This window comes from Oncorhynchus gorbuscha, linkage group LG01 (genome assembly GCF_021184085.1).
Source record: "Oncorhynchus gorbuscha isolate QuinsamMale2020 ecotype Even-year linkage group LG01, OgorEven_v1.0, whole genome shotgun sequence".
Classification (NCBI taxonomy): Eukaryota; Metazoa; Chordata; class Actinopteri; order Salmoniformes; family Salmonidae; genus Oncorhynchus; species Oncorhynchus gorbuscha.
The window spans coordinates 59310934-59332275 of NC_060173.1; the positions used below are offsets into that span (position 1 = coordinate 59310934).

At 44.5% G+C, this 21342-nt stretch overlaps 1 protein-coding gene across 3 annotated transcripts in view; it reads left to right on the forward strand.

Annotated features, from left to right (window-relative positions):
* Positions 1-21342, forward strand: part of peak1 (pseudopodium-enriched atypical kinase 1) — a 247211-nt gene that overhangs the window by 122112 nt on the left and 103757 nt on the right. For all 3 annotated transcript variants that reach the window (XM_046357731.1, XM_046357736.1, XM_046357742.1), the window contains one exon: positions 6836-6918. The gene's annotated coding sequence lies outside the window, so the exon portion shown is untranslated. The remainder of the gene's footprint in view (positions 1-6835; positions 6919-21342) is intronic.

Here is a 21342-nt window from a genome sequence, read left to right on the forward strand (position 1 = left end):
ACTATAAAGGGAAAGCCAGCCAAAGTGCAGACAACGCCGGACAAGCTTAAACGCCACCTTAGTCTGCTTTGAGGAAAACACAAGAGCTGCTGGCACGGGCCTCTGCCGATTACGAGGACTGTGAGCTCTCATTCTCCGTGGCCGACGCGAGTAAAACATTTAAACATGTTAACCCTCGCGAGGCTGCCGGCCCAGACAGCATCCCAAGCCGCGTCCTCAGAGCAGGTTTACGGACATATTCAGTCTCTCCCTATCCCAGTCTGTTGAGCCCACTTATACCCAAGAAAGCAAAGGTAATTTAACTAAATGACTATCGCCCCATAACACTCTCTTCTGTCATCGTGAAGTGCTTTGTGAGGCTATTTAAGGATTATATCACGTCCACTGTACCAAACACCCTAGACCCATACGAATTTGCATACCACCCCAACAGATTCACGGATGTTGCAATCGCCATCGCAATGCACACTGCCCACTGCCCTATCTCGTCTGGACAAGAGGAATACTTATGTAAGTATGCTTTTTATTGACTACAGTTCAGCCTTCAACACCATAATGCTATCCAAGCGCATCACTAAGCTTGGGGCCCTGGGTCTGAACCCTACCCTGTGCAATTGGGTCTTGGACTTCCTGACAGGCCAACCCCAGGTGGTGAAGGCAACACCTCCGCCACGCTGATCCTCAACATGGGGGTTCCCACAAGGTTGGGTGCTTAACCCCCTCCTGTACTCCCTGTTCACCCATGAGGGCGTAGCCACACACGTCTCTAACTCAATCATCAAGTTTGCTGACGACAACAGTGGTAAGCCTGATTACCAACATCGATGAGACATCCTACAGGGAGGTGGTGAGGGCCCTTGCGGAGTAATACCAGGAAAATAACCTCTCCCACAACATCAACAAAACAAAGGAGCAAATTGTGGACTTCAGAAGACAAGAAGATCACACCCCCCATCTACATCGACTGGAGAGGGTGATAGCTTCAAGCTCCTCGGCGTGCACATGTTACTAGCTGTTGTTAGGTATACTGCATTGTTACTAGCTGGCTACTCCACACTGTACCTTAGAGGCCCTATGTACATAGTCATTGACCACTGGTCACTTTACTGTCCACAACATTGTTTTACCCATTTCATATTTTATCGCAGGTTCAGTGAAGTGCTTATGTTTCTAGCTCCAACATTACGGTATACTGTGTGTGTGTGTGTGTGTGTGTGTGTGTGTGTGTGTGTGTGTGTGTGTGTGTGTGTGTGTGTGTGTGTGTGTGTGTGTGTGTGTGTGTGTGTGTGTGTGTGTGTGTGTGTGTGTGTGTGTGTGTGTGTGTGTGTTTTATTTTAAGAATGTGAAATGTCAGAATTATTTATTTCAGCTTGTATTTCTTTCATCACATTCCCAGTGGGTCAGAAGTTTACATACTATTTGTGTATTTGGTAGCATAGTGTTTAACTTCGGTCAATCGTTTCAGGTAGCCTTCCACTAGCTTCCCACAATAAGTTGGGTGAATTTTGGCCCATTCCTCCTGACAGAGCTGGGGTAACTGAGTCAGGTTTGTAGTCCTCCTTGTTTCCCACAGGCTTTTTCAGTTCTGCCCACAAATATTCCATATGATTGAGGTTAGGGCTTTGTGATGGCCACTCCAATACCTTGACTTTGGTATCGGCTTGCAAGCATCCCCCTTTTTCCTCCAAACATAACGATGGTCATTATGGCCAAAAAGTTATATTTTTGTCCTCAGACAGAGGACATTTCTCCAAAAAGTATGAGTTTGTCCCCATGTGCAGTTGCAAATCGTAGTCTGTTTTTTTTATGGCGATTTTGGAGCAGTGGCTTGTTCCTTGCTGAGCGGCCTTTCAGGTTATGTCGATATAGGACTCGTTTTACTGTGGATATAGATACTTTTGTACCTGTGTTCTCCAGCATCTTCACAAGGTCCTTTGCTGTTGTTCTGGGATTGATTTGCACTTTTCACACCAAAATACGTTCATCTCTAGGAGACTGAACGAGTCTCCTTCCTGAGCTGTGCGATGGCTGCGTGGTCCCATGGTGTTTATACATGCATACTATTGTTTGTACAGATGAATGTGGTACCTTCAGGCATTTGGAAATTGCTCCCAAGGATGAACTAGACTTGTGGAGGTCTACAATTGTTTTTCTGAGGTCTTGGCTGATTTCTTTTGATTTTCCCATGATGTCAAGCAAGAGGCACTGAGTTTGAAGGTAGGCCTTGAAATACATCCACAGGTACACCTACAATTGACTTAAATGATGTCAATAGCCTATCAGAAGCTTCTAAAGCCATGACATAATTTTCTGGAATTTTCCAAGCTGTTTAAAGGCACAGTCAACTTAGTGTATGTAAACTTCTGTCGTGATAATGCACAGAAAACCCAGCCAACTGTATATTATCCGTGCCGTTGTTCAGCCACGACTCTGTGAAACATAAGTTATTGCAGTTGTTAATGTCCAGTTGGTAGGATAATCTCAAATGGAGATCATCCAGTTTATTCTCCAGTGATTGCACGTTGGCTAATCAAACAGATTGTAGAGGCAACAAATTCTCACAAGCACCCTACTCTCCGCCTTCTGTATTTCCTTATTTTCTTCATGCGAATTACGGATATTTGGGCCTTGTCTGGGAGCAACATATCCTTCGTGTCCGACTCATTAAAGAAAAAAATCTTTGTCTAGTTCGAGGTGAGTAATCGCAGTTCAGATATCCAGAAGCTCTTTTCGGTCATAAGAGACTGTAGCATCAACATTATGTGCAAAATAAGTTACAAACAATCAAGAAAAACACAAAATAGCACAATTGCTTAGAAGCCCATAAAACAGTAGCCATCCCTTCCGGCGCCATTCAATAACCAAAACCTATATTTTTTTTAAGTCAAAGTGTCATGTCATAGCTGACGCCCAATTATTTCTGCAGACATATTTGAATCCTAATTCAGAGCATATCTTTAAGAGTTTTGGGAAAATTTGGGAGCATAAAAAACTGAGGGAGATCGTACCTACATTCTGGCGCTAAACTTTTCATCACAGCTCCAACACTGGTGTGGTAGTGTCTGACCCGTCCTTCAGTTAACTGAGTGAACTCTGAGTCATATTTTTTGAGTCAACTCAGCATGTAGGCTGACCTTTGTTTGGAGCTTTTGGTAATGAAGCTATGTATGACTTGGGGAGTGAGTGATATGGTACGTGGTCTTCATTGGAATTTCCCATTCAATTTAGATTTTTTTGTGATTACTCGTCAACTCAGGGCAAGATAGGGCCTCCTGAGTGACGCAGTGGTCTAAGGCACTGCATCGCTGTGCCACTAGAGATTCTTGGTTCGACTCCAGGCTCTGTCGCAGCCGACCACGAGACCCATGGGGCGGCGCACAACTGGCCCAGCGTCGTCCGGGTTAGGGGAGGGTTTGGCCGGCAGGGTTGTCCTTGTCCCATCTCGCCGGCAGTGCATGCTGACACGGTTGCCAGATGTACTGTGTTTCCTCTGACACATGGGTGTGGCTGACTTCTGGGTTAAATGGGCATTGTGTCAAGAAGCAATGTGGCTTGGTTGGATTGTGTTTCAGAGGACGCACGGCTCTCGACCTTCGCTTCTCCCGAGTCCGTGCGGGAGTTGCAGTGATAGGACAAGACTGTACCTACCAATTGGATACCACAAAATTGGGGGGTTAAAAATAATAATAACAACAAACTCCGGGCAAGATATGGACAAATCTCTTTGGCCCAAGGCTTAAGAATTCCCACAGGTTATTTTTCCTCGTAACGTGTTCGGCTTTACAGCAGCAATTGGAACGTTAACGGGGCGCTTCAACCTAAATCCACAGTTAGTGAGTCTTGATCTTTACCTGAAATATTGATAAAAGTTTTATCATTGTTTATAGGCCTTAAAGATGGATTAGCTGACAACGTTACGAAAACGATGCACACACTTCAATGGGGCAGAAGGCTGTGTGGTGTTGTGATTCTGGATGGCCAGATGGCTAGCAACAATGACAAGAACCAGCCATGTGGGGAATCGTAGGTGGACGATGTAACTTGTTCTTTATACTATGTCTAGTTTTGCTAACATGGCTAAAATTCACTAGCTAGCTAACCAACAACTGTAGCGATGTATTTTGAGAGACAAGAAGTGCACATTGTGCAAATGTATGTGTTTTCAATAAACTTTGGAGACTAAATATAGTTGACATGTTGTCAACAATCTAAGCCAACTGTCTGTTTTGCGCCATAGTTGCGCGCGCATCAGTTTTTGTTGCTAAACATCAAAACTCTTCTATCGTAGCTTCTAAAACGGTCTCTCCGCCTCCTTCTTTTCAGTACGCTGCCTTTTTGTGGCCAGTCTCTGAAATCCCAGCAGGCCTCACCTGTAGGTTCATGGCCAACGGGGGTCCCCTAGCTGTCTGTCCACATAAATCAGCCTGCTAACACTTTAGAAAGGGCTCTCTGCAGTCAGCCCACAACCAATAAACATCATCACACACACAAGCAGGCACATGCATAATGCACATACACACACATTCTTTGTGGGGACACACATTTCAGTCCCATTCAAAATCCTATTTTCCCCCAATCCCAAACCGAAATAACCCGTACTCTTACCCTAACCCTAACCTTAATCTTAACCCATAAACCTAACCCTAAAACGAACCCTTAATGTAATTCTAACCCTAACACTAATTCTAACTTTAATCCTAAACCCCTTAGAAATAGCATTTGACCTCGTGAGGACTAACAAAATGTCCCCAGTTCATCAAATGTTTGTTCGTTGGGACTTCTGGTCCCCACAAGAATAGTTAAACACATCCACACGCCTGCAAGGACACACACACACACACACACACAATTCCAAACTGGTGATGTTATGCTAATGCTGCTCTGCCTACGGCTCCTAACCTTCCCACTCTACTACTTTTATGAGAAAGAAAGAACTCTCCGCTGAAAAGGACTTTTCTCTTTCCTTTATAGTGCATTACACCCACATATCCAAAGCTATATATATATATATGTGTGTTCAGACCCATTGACTTGTTCCATATTTTGTTACGTTACAGCCTTATTCTAAAATTGATTAAATTACATTTTTTTCCTCATCAATCTGCACACAATACCTCAATGACAATGTGAAAACAGATACCTTATTTACAAAAGTATTCACACCCTCTACAATGAGACTCGAAATTGAGCTTCGCTGCATCCTGTTTCCATTGAAAATCCTTGATGTTTCTACAACTTGATTGGAGTCCACCTGTGGTAAATTCAATTTATTGGACATGATTTGGAAAGGCACCTGCCTGTCTATGGTCCCACAGTTGACAGTGCATGTCAGAGCAAAAACCAAGCCATGAGGTTGAAGGAATTTTCCGTAGAGCTCCGAGACAGGATTGTGTCGAGGCACAGATTTGGGGAAGGGTACCAAAACATTTCTGCAGCATTGAATGTCCCCAACACAGTGGCCTCCATCATTCTTAAATGGAAGAAGTTTGGAACCACCAAGACTCTTCCTGGAGCTGGCTGCCTGTCCAAACTGAGCAATCGGGGGAGAAGTGTCTTGGTTAGGGAGGTGACCAAGAACCCAATGGTCAGTCTGACAGAGCTCTAGAGTTCCTCAGTGGAGATGGGAGAACCTTCAAGAAGGACAACCATCTATGCAGCACTCCAACCATCAGGCCTTCATGGTAGAGTAGCCAGAAGGAAACCACTCCTCAGTAAAAGGCAAATGACAGCCTGCTTGGAGTTTGTCAAAAGGCACCTAAAGGACTCTGACCATGAGAAACCAAGATTGAACACTTTCGCCTGAATGCCAAGCGTCACGTCTAGAGGAAACTTGTCACCATCCCTATGGTCAAACGTGGTGGTGGCAGCATTATCCTCTAGTGATGCCTTTCAACGGCAGGGACTGGGAGACTAGTCAAGATTTAGGGAAACTATTTCGATCTTGTGTCATTGCTGCAACTCCCCAAATGTTTCGGGAGGCGAAGCTTGAGTCATTCGCCCTCCAAAGCATGACCTGCCAAAATTGCTTCTTAACACCCTCCCGCTTAACCTGGAAGCGAGCCGCATCAATGTGTCGGAGGAAACCCCTTTCACCTGACGACCGAGGTCAGCCTGCAGGTGCCCGGTCCGCCACAAGGAGTTGCAAGAGCATGATGAGCCCAGTAAAGCCCCCCTGGCCAAACCATCCCTTAACCCGGACGGCGCTGGGCCAATTCTGTGCCACCCTATGGGACTCCCGATCACGGCCGGTTGTGATACAGCCCGGGATCAAACTAGGGTCCGTAGTGCGATGCAGTGCCTTAGACCGTTGCGCCACTCGGGAGCCCCGACTTACAGAGAAAGCCTTGATGAAAACCTGCTCCAGAGCACTCAGGACCTCAGACTGGGGCGAAGGTTCACCTTCCAACAGGACAACGACCCTAAGCACACTGCCAAGACAACACAGGAGTGGCTTCGGGACAAGTCTCTGAATGTCCTTGTGTGGCCCAGCCAGAGCCCGGAATTGAACCAGATCGAACATCTCTGGTGAGACCATTGGCGCTGGTGTGTGCATACATGTAGGAGGTGTATAATGTCATCTGTATTCTGATCTGTGTTCACTCACCCTGTGTGTCTGAATGAGTGACATGGTTATCATCTCAAGCAAGCAAATTAACAATAGATCTCTCCCGCTCTCTTTCCCACTCTCTCTTTGTCCTCCCTCCCTCCTATCTCTCTCTACCTCCCCATCTCTCGCAATATCTATTTTTCTTCTTTCTCTCTGCCTCTTCCCCTCTGTTTCTCCCTTTCTCTTTCTCCATTTGATTCCCTGTCCCTCTTCCTCGCTCCCTCACAGACTCCAGCAGTGATAGTGTTGGTCCGACCACCGTCTGCTGGGAGCCGCTGGGAGTCCATGGCTGCTGTGTGATTCATTACACTGTAAGTCGCCTCCGTTCACTCTTCCTCTGTGCTGTAATATGTGTATGTGTGTCTGCGTCTCTCCCTCTAGCCTTACGTTAGCTATATAGTGAAGTGTTACATGGAGTACAAGTGTGGGCAGACAACCAAGATACAGTATATTTTAGAATAGTAGAACGACACTAGAATATTCCTGCACTCTCTGCCTTCAGGAAATGAGCAGTGTACTCACCTCTGATGACAAACCTTAGTGTCTCAAGAAAATAAACACCCATCCAATGGGTCAGGACAAAAATCACACCCTAGAAATTCCCAGTGTTTACATTTTTTTCCCTACAGTTGTTTGCCACCATGCTTGTTGTTTTGGTGATTTATCTCTTCGCCTTAATACCTTACAGAGAACAAAGTGCTTGTCCATATGTCTCGGGCCCGTTTGCTGAAGACTGTAAAGAGCAGCCATGTGTGTTGCAGCCAAGGCTGCTTTCTGCTCAGCTGTGTTTGTGCAGCACTTTGTACCTCTGCTTCTCTTTTCACAGATGTTACTGTTTGTTTGTGCCAGTGGGGAAACTTCCCTTTAGTTACTGTATTATCCCTGAATACCTTTCTCCCATGGCTGCTCTTCATATTTTGTGAATGACTGTGGTTGAGTGTCTCACACACACACACACACACACACACACACACACACACACACACACACACACACACACACACACACACACACACACACACACACACACACACACACACACACACACACACACACACACACACACACACACACACACACACACACACACACACACACACACACACACACACAGAGAGAGAAATCGTACACATTCGCTCTCTCATACACATTCGCTCTCTCATACACATTCGCTCTCTCATATAAACACCAAACAGACACTCTCATATAAACACACACACACACCCAAGAGCTCTGACATAACCAGAGAGTTGCATTCAGCCTGGCAAGCTGAGAGGGTATGAGACAGGAGGTTGAATGTGAGCCCTCCTCTCTGCTCTGCCTCCTTCAGTCAGAGACATAGACTTGTCTCCTGGGCCTCGTGTCTAGGCCAGCTTCCTGACTTCCCTCGGATGGGACTGTGTGCTCCCCTTTTTGTCTGGGTAGGAGAGCAAAACATTCCTGCTTTGTGTGGATTGTTTGGACTTCGCCTCCAGATGCAATGTGATTCCTCCCCAATGTCCGTAATCCAAAGAGCATAGAGTGTATTTCCATTTGAAAATGCAAAGTCTTCAATGCAACAACCTGAGCTAGAAGGACTTGGAAATTGAAATGGAATCCACCTCACGACTCCATGGATGCTTTGTTCTCTAGAAGTAGGTGGGTCAATTATTGAATTATTAGTGCTTTGTAATGTAGAAGTAAAGTAAGTGGGTATGTTTATGTTTTTCCCCTCCCCAGCAATGATGATACGAGGGAAGCTATAGTATAGTGGACGTCCAAATTTGCCCGCAGCCAAAACATGTTCCTCAAGACTGCCAAGTGTGAATTAACAGCCTGGGAATGAACATGTGAAACCTTAATGCTTGAGACGAGTGTGAGTTATTTGAATGATACCTGTCTGGATACATTTCATACATGTGTTGTGACACGTAGATTATAATATGTGCAGAGGATGGGAAGCCTGCCAGGTCAAAGTGATACGCTGCTGTATACAGGATGTGTACATAATATTATCATATTTCAATGATTAACCCTCCGTGTTTTTGTTGCTTAACATAATAGTATTGCACTGGCACATCACAGAATGTAGCATACATCTTTGCTTATTATCATTTTGTAAAGTTGCACCCTCCTGAGTAAGCCCATTGGCTATGCATCAGGTCTGGTCCTTGACTAGTTGAATCAGGTGTGGGCTGGAACAGAAGCCTGTAATACCCAGGAGTCCCCTGACCTAGCGTAGCGTTATGGCATCCATAGCCAAAGTAGGTAAGTCATTACTGAAATAACTTTGGGTCTGTACTGAAAAGAACGGTCGCCCATTTCCCCATTATCCTCACCAGTATGGGTCTCGGCAGTGCCACGGGAAAGAGCTACATTTCACCCATCTCGGCTCCTCTCTGCCTCTCATGCCTTATTTGAGTTGTTACTGACTCTACTTGCTCTCCATCCTGCCATTTAAACAACACTACTATAGTGAAATCGAATCATTCCCCGCCGCCCCCTTCTCTCACACACATACACACACTTCAGCCATGGCATTGGAGTAACCTCAGCCTGCAATCATGCATTGATCCTCTGATCTCTGCCCTCAGTCTGTTGCTGTCCCCAGAGAGATGTAAAAGAGGATGAAGACTCTCTTTCACTCACTCACCCATGCTCCTTCCTCATATAGAAATACAGTTAGGCACTGATGATGCCCCAAGGCTACAGAAAGTCACACGTTTGAGCTCATCCCCGGTTTAGAGCAAATGGAGAGGATGGGCAATTGAAACAAGTAGACAAATTGACGCTGGCATTAAGGGCCCGGCCTCGAATCGGTAGTGAAAACTTGGGAGAAAATATAGCACATACTTAGTTAGGCTCAAGGTTAGAAATTACGCTTTTTTCACACCACTGGGAAACGTGTCCCTGGTCTCTATTAGTCAGTGAGTGTTTTTAGACCTAAAGCTAAAATTCCCTCTGATCCTGGCCTCGTTTCCCAGAGCCTTTTGTAAAAGTTAGACTCAGCAATATGACATTGTCAGTCTTTGATTCTCTTCTTCTCCTTGCATTCCATAGAGCTGTGTTAACTTTATGTACGCTTTGACGTAGAGTAGGCTATACATGTTAATCCTGAGAAACAAAATGCATATTAACCCAGGTAAACCCGTATTTCCCACCAAAACCAGAAGTGTCATTCTAAAGCATAAAAAACTCTGGGACAGAATCATTCTAAAAGCCAATTTATGCTCCAAAAATATGTTTGGAGGCTCCATATGGAGGGTGTGACGCAATTGTGGAGCACCTGGAGGCACGCAGAGGCCAAATGTAAGGGTCTCTTTTCCAATTTTAAAATGATAAACATTCAACATTGGCCATGCTGTCAATCCAGCATGACTTCTGCCGCGCTCAAAACAACTAGACCTGGGAAATCTCAGACTTCAGTGAGTTCAAGACAACTGGGAACTCTGGGGGGGAAAAACTAGCTCCGACTGGGGAAGATACATTTTGAACGGCCATCCAACTAGGAATTGCAAGTCGGGAACTTGGGCCTCTTTCTAGAGCTCCGACCTGAAGAACACTGGCGTCATCATGATTTAACTTAGTTTTTTTTCAGTCTTCTCTTGAAAGCACCACCACTATTTATTTTACCTTTATCCAACTAGGCAAGTCAATGTTCCCCTCATAATGTAGACTACTGTTCTGACTTAGTGGTTTAGCCTATAGCCCGTTTTAGAGAAATATAAAAATTGAATATTGTAAGAGATTTGATTGTCTGCTTATATTCTCCCTTTATTTATCCTACGGTTCTGACTTGGTGTGCTGTAAGAACGGCCCATGTTCTGAATTATTTTGCAGTACATTTCAAAAGGGCCTCCCGAGTGGTGCAGCTGTCTAATGCACTGCATCGCGGTGCTAGAGGTGTCACTACAGACCCGGGTTCAATCCCGGGCTGTATTTCAACCGGCCGTGATCGAGAGTCGAATAGGACGGCGCACAATTGGCCCAGCGTCGTCCGGCTTAGGGGTGGGTTTGGCCGTTATTGTTAATAAGAATTTGTCTTAACTGACTTGCCTAGTTAAAGATAGATTAAATAAAAAATGCCAAAAGTCCTGAACAAATAGTTATTGACTACGTTCGTCCTAGCTTTCTTCTTATCTTCTCGTCATTCATTCCCTTATGCCATAGTTGTACATCTCTATTGTCAGTAGAAACCACATTTGTTTTAAGCAAGTCAGCCATATCAGCTATCTTTTCAAAAAAGGCAGTAAATGAGGCTGAATGAACTGTTTCTCTGCCAGACAAGGCTCCACTGATAGCCAAGTGTAGCAGTGGTAAGGTGTTGGGACTCTGCTGTTGCTGTTGGGACAGCTTTATGTAGGCCCTAACAGTTTGTGGGCACCATCTGTCACCGTTATATTGCAATTAATGTATTGTTTAGTGTTGTGATGTGTAGTGGCTTTGCTGGCATGCATCCCCCCCAAATGTTTTTGTTTTGCCCCACCAAGATTTTCTCAAATCGCCACTGTCCCGGCACATCATGTTTCCATCTCCTTTACTCCTTTCTTGAGCACGCACACAGGCTGTTAACAGTTTAGTGAAATATGTTTTGTTCCGTAAACATATTACTATCAATGTTCCCGACTAGATTTCACTTGGTTTCCCAAATGAAGCACTGGGTAGCTGCAGGAACAAGGTTGGAGATCCCATGGCATTCAGAGTTTGGGTGAAATAAGTGTTCTATTTATTCCTTAGCTACTCATATCATCAATTTTAGAATAAGGCTGTAACGTGACAAAATGTGGAAAAAGGTCAAAGGGTCTGAATACTTTCAGAATGCAGCGTATGATTTGACTTCAATGACATTCTAAGGTTTGAAAAAGTTGACAAAAAAACGGATCACTTTTACGCTCAACATTTGCCACTTCATATGCGCACTCGCTCGTATAATGGGAAAAATATATGTTCTATTTTTATTCAGTTCAATTATATTCTTCTTACTATAAAATATATAGAGATAGATAGAGTTGAAGTAAGAAGTTTACATACACTTAGGTTGGAGTCATTATAACTCGTTTTTCAACCACTACACACATTTCTTGTTAACAAACTATAGTTCTGGCAAGTCGGGTTTGGACATTTACGTCTGGCAAGTCATTTTTCCAACAGTTGTTTCAGACAGATTATTTCACTTATAATAAACTGTATCAGAATTCCAGTGAGTCAGAGGTTTACATACACTAAGTTGACTGTGCCTTTAAACAGCTTGGAAAATTCCCGAAAATTATGTCATGGCTTTATAAGCTTCTGATAGGCTAATTTACATCATTTGAGTCAACTGGTGGTGTACCTGTGGATGTATTTCAAGGCCTACTCTCAAACTCAGTGCCTCTTTGCTTGACATCATGGGAAAATCTAAAGAAATCAGCCAAGACCTCAGAAAATAATTGTAGACCTCCACAAGTCCGGTTCATCCTTGGGAGCATTTTTCAAAACCCTGAAGGTACCACGTTCATCTGTACAAACAATAGTACGCAGGTATAAACACCATGAGACCACGCAGCTGTCATACCGCTCAGGATGGAGACGTGTTCTGTCTCCATCCTGAGAAAATCAATCCCAGAACAACATCAAAGGACCTTGTGAAGATGCTGGAGGAAACCGGTACAAAAGTATCTATATCCACAGTAAAACGATTCCTATGTTGACATAACCTGAAAGACCGCTCAGCAAGGAAGAAGCCACTGCTCCAAAACCGCCAGAAAAAAGCCAGAATATGGTTTGCAACTGCACATGGACAAAGATCATACTTATTGGAGAAATGTCCTCTGGTCTGATGAAACAAAATTGAACTGTTTGGCCATAATGACCATCATTATGTTTGGAGGAGAAAGGGGGAGGATTTGATCCCGAAGAATACCATCCCAACCGTGAAGAACAGGGGTGGCAGCATCATGTTGTGGGGGTGCTTTGCTGCAGGAGGGACTGGTGCACTTCACACAATAGATGGCATCATGAGCCAGGAAAATTATTTGGTTATATTGAAGCAACATCTCAAGACATCAGTCTGGAAGTTAAAGCTTGGTCACAAAAGGGTCTTCCAAATGGACAATGACCCCAAGCATACTTCCAAAGTTGTGGCAAAATGGCTTAAGGACAACAATGTCAAGGTATTGGAGTGGCCATCACAAAGCCCTGACATCAATCCTATAGAAAATGTGTGGGCAGAACTGAAAAATCGTGTGAGAGCAAGGAGGCCGACAAACCTGACTCAGTTACACCAGCTCTGTTAGGAGGAATGGGCCAAAATTCACCCGACTTATTGTGGGAAGCATGTGGAAGGCTACCCGAAACATTTGACCCAAGTTAAACAATTTAAAGACAATGCTACCAAATACTAATTGAGTATATGTAAACTTCTGACCCACTGGGAATGTGATGAAAGAAATAAAAGCTGAAATAAATAATTCTCTACTATTATTCTGACATTTCACATTCTTAAAATAAAGTGGTGATCCTAACTGACCTAAAACAGATTTTTTTTCTAGGATTAAATGCCAGGATTTGTGAAAAACTTGTGAAAAAAAATGTCGTTGGCTAAGGTGTATGTAAACTTCCCACTTCAACTGTATAAGCATACTGTATCTTGTCAGCTAAATGAACAACACTACAGCCTATGCCATGGACCGTAGCCAGATAACATACAGTAGACCAACTCATATTCTGTTCACCTGAAAAACATTTTCTTCTTATCATGATGTTTCTTTAGACCTGACTAAAATAAATAGTGGAATTGTGGTTTATTGTACCGGCAGTCTTTTGCAATACAGTAACTGTCTGACCGATTTTCATGACCGCTACAGCCCTAGTCCTATATAAACACATTCTCCCTGGACAACTTCCTTCACAACAGCTCTACTCAATAGTTCTGCTCTGAGAAGTGCAAAAAGTATGAATACCCTACATGCTGTACAGCCACTTCAGATGTCGGGCTGACCATGCAGACCGTTTAAAGCTCAAATGAAATACTGCGGAGTCGGACAACCATTTGGTTCAAACCCCCCCCAGGACCAACTCTTCAAAAGGCCCCCACCCCATGGCCCAACTTGCAACTCATCAGTCTGATGTGGTCCTAATAGCGCGTGGGGGAAAAAAGGAGCAGGGTCCGACGGCAGAGCATTTAAATGTCTGGATTCGAGCTTTGATTGATACTGTATGACAATTGAGCCAGATGAGAGCCCTACAGTAAAATACATTTTATGAGCCCAAGCCCCCCCAAAAAATGGACCAACGATTGTCCTGTTATCCAATACATCCTATAGGCTTTCCCATATATTACACACAACAGAAAATCATAAAAGCTCATAGATCTATTCTCTCTTGGGTAAATAAGCGAAACAAGCTCCAGTTGTCTTTTTGTGTGGACTATTTCTGTACTGCATTATAATATACTGTATTAGGCCTATATAGGCTGATATTACACACCTCTTTCAAACCATGATGCTGGGAGAGAACACACGATGCTGTTGCAGGACATGTGGCCTACAAACGTACAAATCTAGGCTAGCGAATCAGGTTTTAATTTAGAAAAATAGGGCCTATTTTACTTTTTAGATTTAGTTTGCTGAAGTGCGTTACCTTTCATAATATTTCCCCATGTTTGGCGTATTTCGTCAAAAATATTGTAACATATTGGGCAATACATATACATACAATACATATTTAATTTAACTGTGTACATAATGTTGCTGCTACCGTCTCTTACGACCGTAAATAACTTCTAGACATCAGAACAGCGATTACTCACCGCGGACATTGAGAAACTTTTTCCTTTAACGAGTCCAACGAGAAGACTTTCCTGCTTTCACTGGAACAGGCCCAGATCCCCGCCTTTTGCGTGAAGAAAGACGCAGGAAAAGGGGCTGCAGATCGGGCAGCCGGAGGTGAGCGAGTAAACTACCATCCATTGTTCTTGCTTACGTGCAATCGTTGGAAAATAAAGTTGATGACCTACGTTTTAAGATTATCCTACCAACGGGACATTAAAAACTTTAACATCTTATGTTTCACCGAGACATTGCTGAACGACGATACGGACAATATAGAGCTAGCAGGATTTTCCATGCACCGGCAGAACAGACGCTACCTACGAGGGGTGGGGTGTGTGTGTCTATTTGTCAATAACAGCTGGTGTGCAATGTCTAATATTTAAAAAGTCTTGAGGTATTGCTCGCCCGTACCTTATAAGCTGTAGACCACACTATCTACCAAGACAGTTCTCATCTATATTATTCGTCATCTATTTACCACCACAGAACAAAGCTAGCACTAAGACAACTCTCAACCAACTCTATAAGGCCATAAGCAAAGAAGAAAATACTCACCCAGAAACGGTGCTCCTAGTGTGACTTTAATGCTGGCAAATCAAATATATAGCCCTTCGTACATCAGCTTATATCTCAAAGTGCTGTACAGAAAGCAATGCAGGTGTAGAAGCACGGGGGCTAGGAAAACTCCCTAGAAAGGCCGAAACCTAGGAAGAAACCTAGAGAGGAACCAGACTATGTGGGGTGGCCAGTCCTCTTCTGGCTGTGCCGGGTGGAGATTATAACAGAACATGGCCAAGATGTTCAAATGTTCATAAATGACCAGCATGGTCAAATAATAATAATCACAGGCAGAACAGTTGAAACTGGAGCAGCAGCATGGCCAGGTGGACTGGGGACAGCAAGGGGTCATCATGTCAGGTAGTCCTGAGGCATGGACCTAGGGCTCAGGTCCTCTGAGAGAGAGCAAGAAAGAGAGAATTAGAGAGAGCATACTTAAATTCACACAGGACACCGGATAGGACAGGAGAAGTACTCCAGATATAACAAACTGACCCTAGCCCCCCGACACAAACTACTTCAGCATAAATACTGGAGGCTGAGACAGGAGGGGTCAGGAGACACTGTGTCCCCATCCGATGACACCCCCGGACAGGGCCAAACAGGAAGGATATAACCCCACCCACTTTGCCAAAGCACAGCCCCCACACCACTAAAGGGATATCTTCAACCACCAACTTACCATCCTGAGACAAGGCAGAGTATAGCCCACAAAGATCACCGCCACGGCACAACTCAAGGGGGTTCATCTGTTTTTCCAAATTTTTACCAGCATGTCACATGTGCAACCAGAAAAAAATCCTAGACCACCTTTAATCCACACACAGCGACGCATACAAAGCTCTCCCCCGCCCTCCATTTGGCAAATCTGACAATAATTATATCCCCCTGATTCCTGCTTACAAGCAGAAACTAAAGCAGGAAGTACCAGTGACTCGCTCAATACGGAAGTGGTCAGATGACGCGGATGCTACACTACAGGACTGTTTTGCTAGCACAGACTGGAATATGTTCCGTGATTCATCCAATGGCATTGAGGAGTACACCACCTCAGTCATCGGCTTCATCAGTCCCCACAGTGACTGTATGTACATATCCCAACCAGAAGTCATGGATTACAGGCAACATCCGCATCGAGCTAAAGACTGCCGCTTTCAAGGATTGGGACACTAATCCGGATGCTGATAAAAAAAATCCTGCTTTGCCCTCAGACGAACCATCAAACAAGCAAAGCGTCAATACAGGATTAAGATTGAATCCTACTACACTGGCTCTGAAGCTCGTTGGATGTGGCAGGGCTTGAAAACTATTACGGACTACAAAGGGAAACCCAGACGTGAGCTGCAGAGTGACGCGAGCCTACCAGATGAGCTAAATGCCTTTTTATGCTTGCTTTTAGGCAAGCAACACTAAAGCATGCACGAGAGCACCAGCTGTTCTGGATGACTGTGTGATAATGCTCTCGGTAGCCGATGTGAACAAAACCTTTAAACAGGTCAACATTCACAAAGCCCTGGGACAGACTGATTACCAGGATGTGTACTCAAAGCATGCGCGGACCAACTGTCAAGTGTCTTCACTGACATTTTCAACCTCTCCCTGACCGTATACTACTATGCGGTTGTCTGAGCTTTCTATTCATTAATCATTTTGTTTGCAAAGGAAAAGTAAATGTCGACTGTTTTAGCATTTTCAATGTGCGCCTCAGCAGAAATATTTGTTCATGTCCCATATGCTTTTGTCATTGCGACAATAACTTTGTCTCTCACAAGTTCACACAAACACCAGTAAGTACATACATGTGCACATATACATACACACACACTTGTGCTTTTTGTCCTTGGTTCTGAAAACTGAAGCCTGGCGTCAGTGAAGATCTCTCAGGGTGTCATCTTAAGGACACAACTAGAGTCACTCTGAAAGCCTCTGTTGACATCTGTTTCTGTTGGAGAGGTATTCAGCGCTGGTTAAGAAAGTTCATGTGGAGTTCTTGCCCTTCATTGTGCATAACTCAAAGTTCTTGGAGACTATAATAATATGTAGATGTTTTTATGCGTTCTGAAAACACTGGGTGGTTTGGGGGTTGTCTCCCCTGGTTTCTATGTTGTAGTTGTGCTCAGTGGATTAAGAAATGAAAGGGAAAGGTGTTTGAGTGAGTCATGAGGACTGAACTTGAAGAAATTTGCCTGAACATTTCGGTCATTTTTTTCCCTACTTGTTCTTGGTACTGATGTTGCTCATTTTCCGTTGAAGTATTTAAGTGTCTGTTTACAACAACAAAAATGTGTGTGCTTTGCATGTGTGTGTAAGCTTGTGTGTGCATGTGTTGGTCTAAGTGTACTCCACCCACACATCTCTCAGTGCTGCCTGTTCTCTGTCTGCACTCTGGCTGCCGGTTGGTGGTTGCCCCCGGGGCAGCATGCATCTTCCCCCTGGGACTCTGCGGAGTCTTTCCCATGGTATAACTCCCAGACCTTCCGCAACAGCACACAGCCCTGGAATGCACTTTCTTTCCTTCTCTCTCGCTCTCGGCAAGACAAAATGCCCCAGAATTTGAAGAATGCAGGGCTGTTCTGTTTCTCATTGAGTGGCAGAGAGGCCAGGGGGAGAGGGGGGGAAACAGGCCTAGGAGGCTCATTAACCCTTCCAGGGGTACGGACCATACCCAAAAACCAATCTGTTACCGCAAATTGCTTGTACCTTAGTTGGAACATTTGAAGAAAGTTCAAATGTAAAGTTTTCAGAACGTTTGGGACTACGTTGGACTGTTACTGAACGTTGTAGGAGCGTTTATTTACTTATTTGTATTGGATGGATGGATGACAAACAAAAGGAAACAACAGTAGAAATATGTGTGTTTGTGATTCTGTGCATCTCTAAGCACGTCTCCATCCAACCATTTCATGTGGATGAATTACCTGACGCATGAAAAAAGGCACGGCCAAGCTAATGGAAACATGAAATTCCCGGTAAAAAAAAAAATGCCGACAGACAATTTGTATGCTCGACATAGTTGGATCTTTTTGTGTCGGTAGAATGTATGAAATGAGTTATGAACGTCACAGGGTGGTGAATGTGCAAGGTGATGAGCTGGACACTCTTTTCCATGATGGATGGCTGCTGTTTGACAAATACTAATAATATCTCTCTTCTTCATAATCATCTCGTAATGTAGGTAGCCTACCCCCACTGTATCTGCGAGCTGTTGGCTAGAGAGCATGTTTCAAGAGTGGGAACATCTGCTAAGTAACCAACAGTTTTTGTGACAAAACCATCAGTAGAATTGAAAATGAGATGGAAACTCATTTAACTTGTGTTTTTCATTCGGTACATTGGAATTTAACTGTCAGTCATTTTTATGTGCATTAAGTCATCACGCACAGGCTAATATACACAGAATGCCAGTTTGATGGAAACAAATCTCTTGTTGGAAAATGGGCATATTGTTTTATGCAGATTTTAGAATATTTGGATGGAAATCTGTTGCAAATTGGAACAGCTACTGGCTGTTTATTTTTGTCACAGCAAGCCTTGTGTTGAATCCCCTCAGCATCTTGCATTGTAAATCTGCTAGAGAAAATCCAGCGTGAATAAGCGCCCTCTGGGAACACAGCTGAGGAACCTTCAGTGTTCCTGCTCCAAAGTGTCCACACAGTGAATAAAAATGAATTTCCACCGCAAATGTCTTTTGTAAGACAAGCAGCAGTGCTACATGCTGATTGTCCTTCAGTTTGTGGTATTAGACCAACACGGGTTTGTGTATGTAGTACACACACACACACACACACACACACACACACACACACACACACACACACACACACACACACACACACACACACACACACACACACACACACACACACACACACACACAGCGAGTGAGAACCGGCCAGCACTTCACCATAGTACATCACACTGGACACAATCTATTACAGCGCTTAGTGTTGTGGATCATCAATAATATGCGTTATTGCCCAGCAAGCCAATAAAGATTATATGGTGGGACATTTAGTGCTGTGATGCATCGATTGAGGAGTTAAGCCGTGGCACTTTTATCTCAGCCCTATAGACCTCTGAGGAGTTCTCAGCACATCCAGCCACCCTCTGTCTGCGGTCAATAATGTTCAATGTGGAACAAAACCACTGTTTCTTAGTTCGCCTATTTCTCCCACTTTTTGTCATTTAAGTGGCTTGTTTTAGCATTAAAGCAGACTCTCATTAGGGAAAGAAATTGCTGTCCTACAACAATTGCTGTCCTGTAATTATCTGATAATACCTATTGTATGACTCTACTAACAGTGATTGGCATTGTTTGTTTGTTGGTATTACACAACGGTGTATCTGTACCAATGCAATGTATCTCACAAATATTAGGTGACAGTTATATTGGACTGTGTACTATACGAGTACCAGTGCTGTCCCTAATTCTGGTATTTTAAGTGGTTTTCATCCAATATACTGTCCTTTTAACCTCCACCTTCCATAATGATTTGAACTAAAACCTCTATTAAAGAGGCTTGGTGACTGGATGTCTCCTGTGATGGCAATTACTCTTAGTACAACCCATTCCCTGATGCAGCACTAACATTTTAAAACTCTTTAACATAAAACTCTTGAACGTGCCGTCCTTGGTCAGCTCTCCCGCTATCTCTCTCAGAATGACCTTCTTGATCCAAATCAGTCAGGTTTCAAGACTAGTCATTCAACTGAGACTGCTCTTCTCTGTATCACGGAGGCGCTCCGCACCGCTAAAGCTAACTCTCTCTCCTCTGCTCTCATCCTTCTAGACCTATCGGCTGCCTTCGATACTGTGAACCATCAGATCCTCCTCTCCACCCTCTCCGAGTTGGGCATCTCCGGCGCGGCCCACGCTTGGATTGCGTCCTACCTGACAGGTCGCTCCTACCAGGTGGCGTGGCGAGAATCTGTCTTCTCACCACGCGCTCTCACCACTGGTGTCCCCCAGGGCTCTGTTCTAGGCCCTCTCCTATTCTCGCTATACACCAAGTCACTTGGCTCTGTCATAACCTCACATGGTCTCTCCTATCATTGCTATGCAGACGACACACAATTAATCTTCTCCTTTCCCCCTTCTGATGACCAGGTGGCGAATCGCATCTCTGCATGTCTGGCAGACATATCAGTGTGGATGACGGATCGCCACCTCAAGCTGAACTTCGGCAAGACGGAGCTGCTCTTCCTCCCAGGGACGGACTGCCCGTTCCATGATCTCGCCATCACGGTTGACAACTCCATTGTGTCCTCCTCCCAGAGCGCTAAGAACCTTGGCGTGATCCTGGACAACACCCTGTCGTTCTCAACTAACATCAAGGCGGTGGCCCGTTCCTGTAGGTTCATGCTCTACAACATCCGCAGAGTACGTCCCTGCCTCACACAGGAAGCGGCGCAGGTCCTAATCCAGGCACTTGTCATCTCCCGTCTGGATTACTGCAACTCTCTGTTGGCTGGGCTCCCTGCCTGTGCCATTAAACCCCTACAACTCATCCAGAACGCCGCAGCCCGTCTAGTGTTCAACCTTCCCAAGTTCTCTCACGTCACCCCGCTCCTCCGCTCTCTCCACTGGCTTCCAGTTGAAGCTCGCATCCGCTACAAGACCATGGTGCTTGCCTACGGAGCTGTGAGGGGAACGGCACCTCAGTACCTCCAGGCTCTGATCAGGCCCTACACCCAAATAAGGGCACTGCGTTCATCCACCTCTGGCCTGCTCGCCTCCCTACCACTGAGGAAGTACAGTTCCCGCTCAGCCCAGTCAAAACTGTTCGCTGCTCTGGCTCCCCAATGGTGGAACAAACTCCCTCACGACGCCAGGACAGCGGAGTCAATCACCACCTTCCGGAGACACCTGAAACCCCACCTCTTTAAGGAATACTTAGGATAGGATAAAGTAATCCTTCTCACCCCCCCCCTTAAAATATTTAGATGCACTATTGTAAAGTGGCTGTTCCACTGGATGTCATAAGGTGAATGCACCAATTTGTAAGTCGCTCTGGATAAGAGCGTCTGCTAAATTACTTAAATGTATGTAAATGTAATTTTAATTCCCTGGACAGCAGCCCTCCGATGATAATTGGAAAATAAATGTAATTGAGAGTGTGAAATATTACATGTTGTAATTAGAGGTTAACCTTATTGTTGGACAGATGTTTTGTAAAAGGAATCAGAAAATTGACTGAAGGAGCATTATTTGACAGTGAAACGGCTCGTAGAATGGGGATGCTAGTTCTCGCTGTTGGATTTAAAGTATCATCTGCAATTCATCTTAGTGACCATATTTACTACTCAGATGTGTTTTCATCTCTGCCCCTCAGATTGGTCAGCAGTGAACTTCCTTCATCATACACAAAATGGCTACTATGCCAGGAT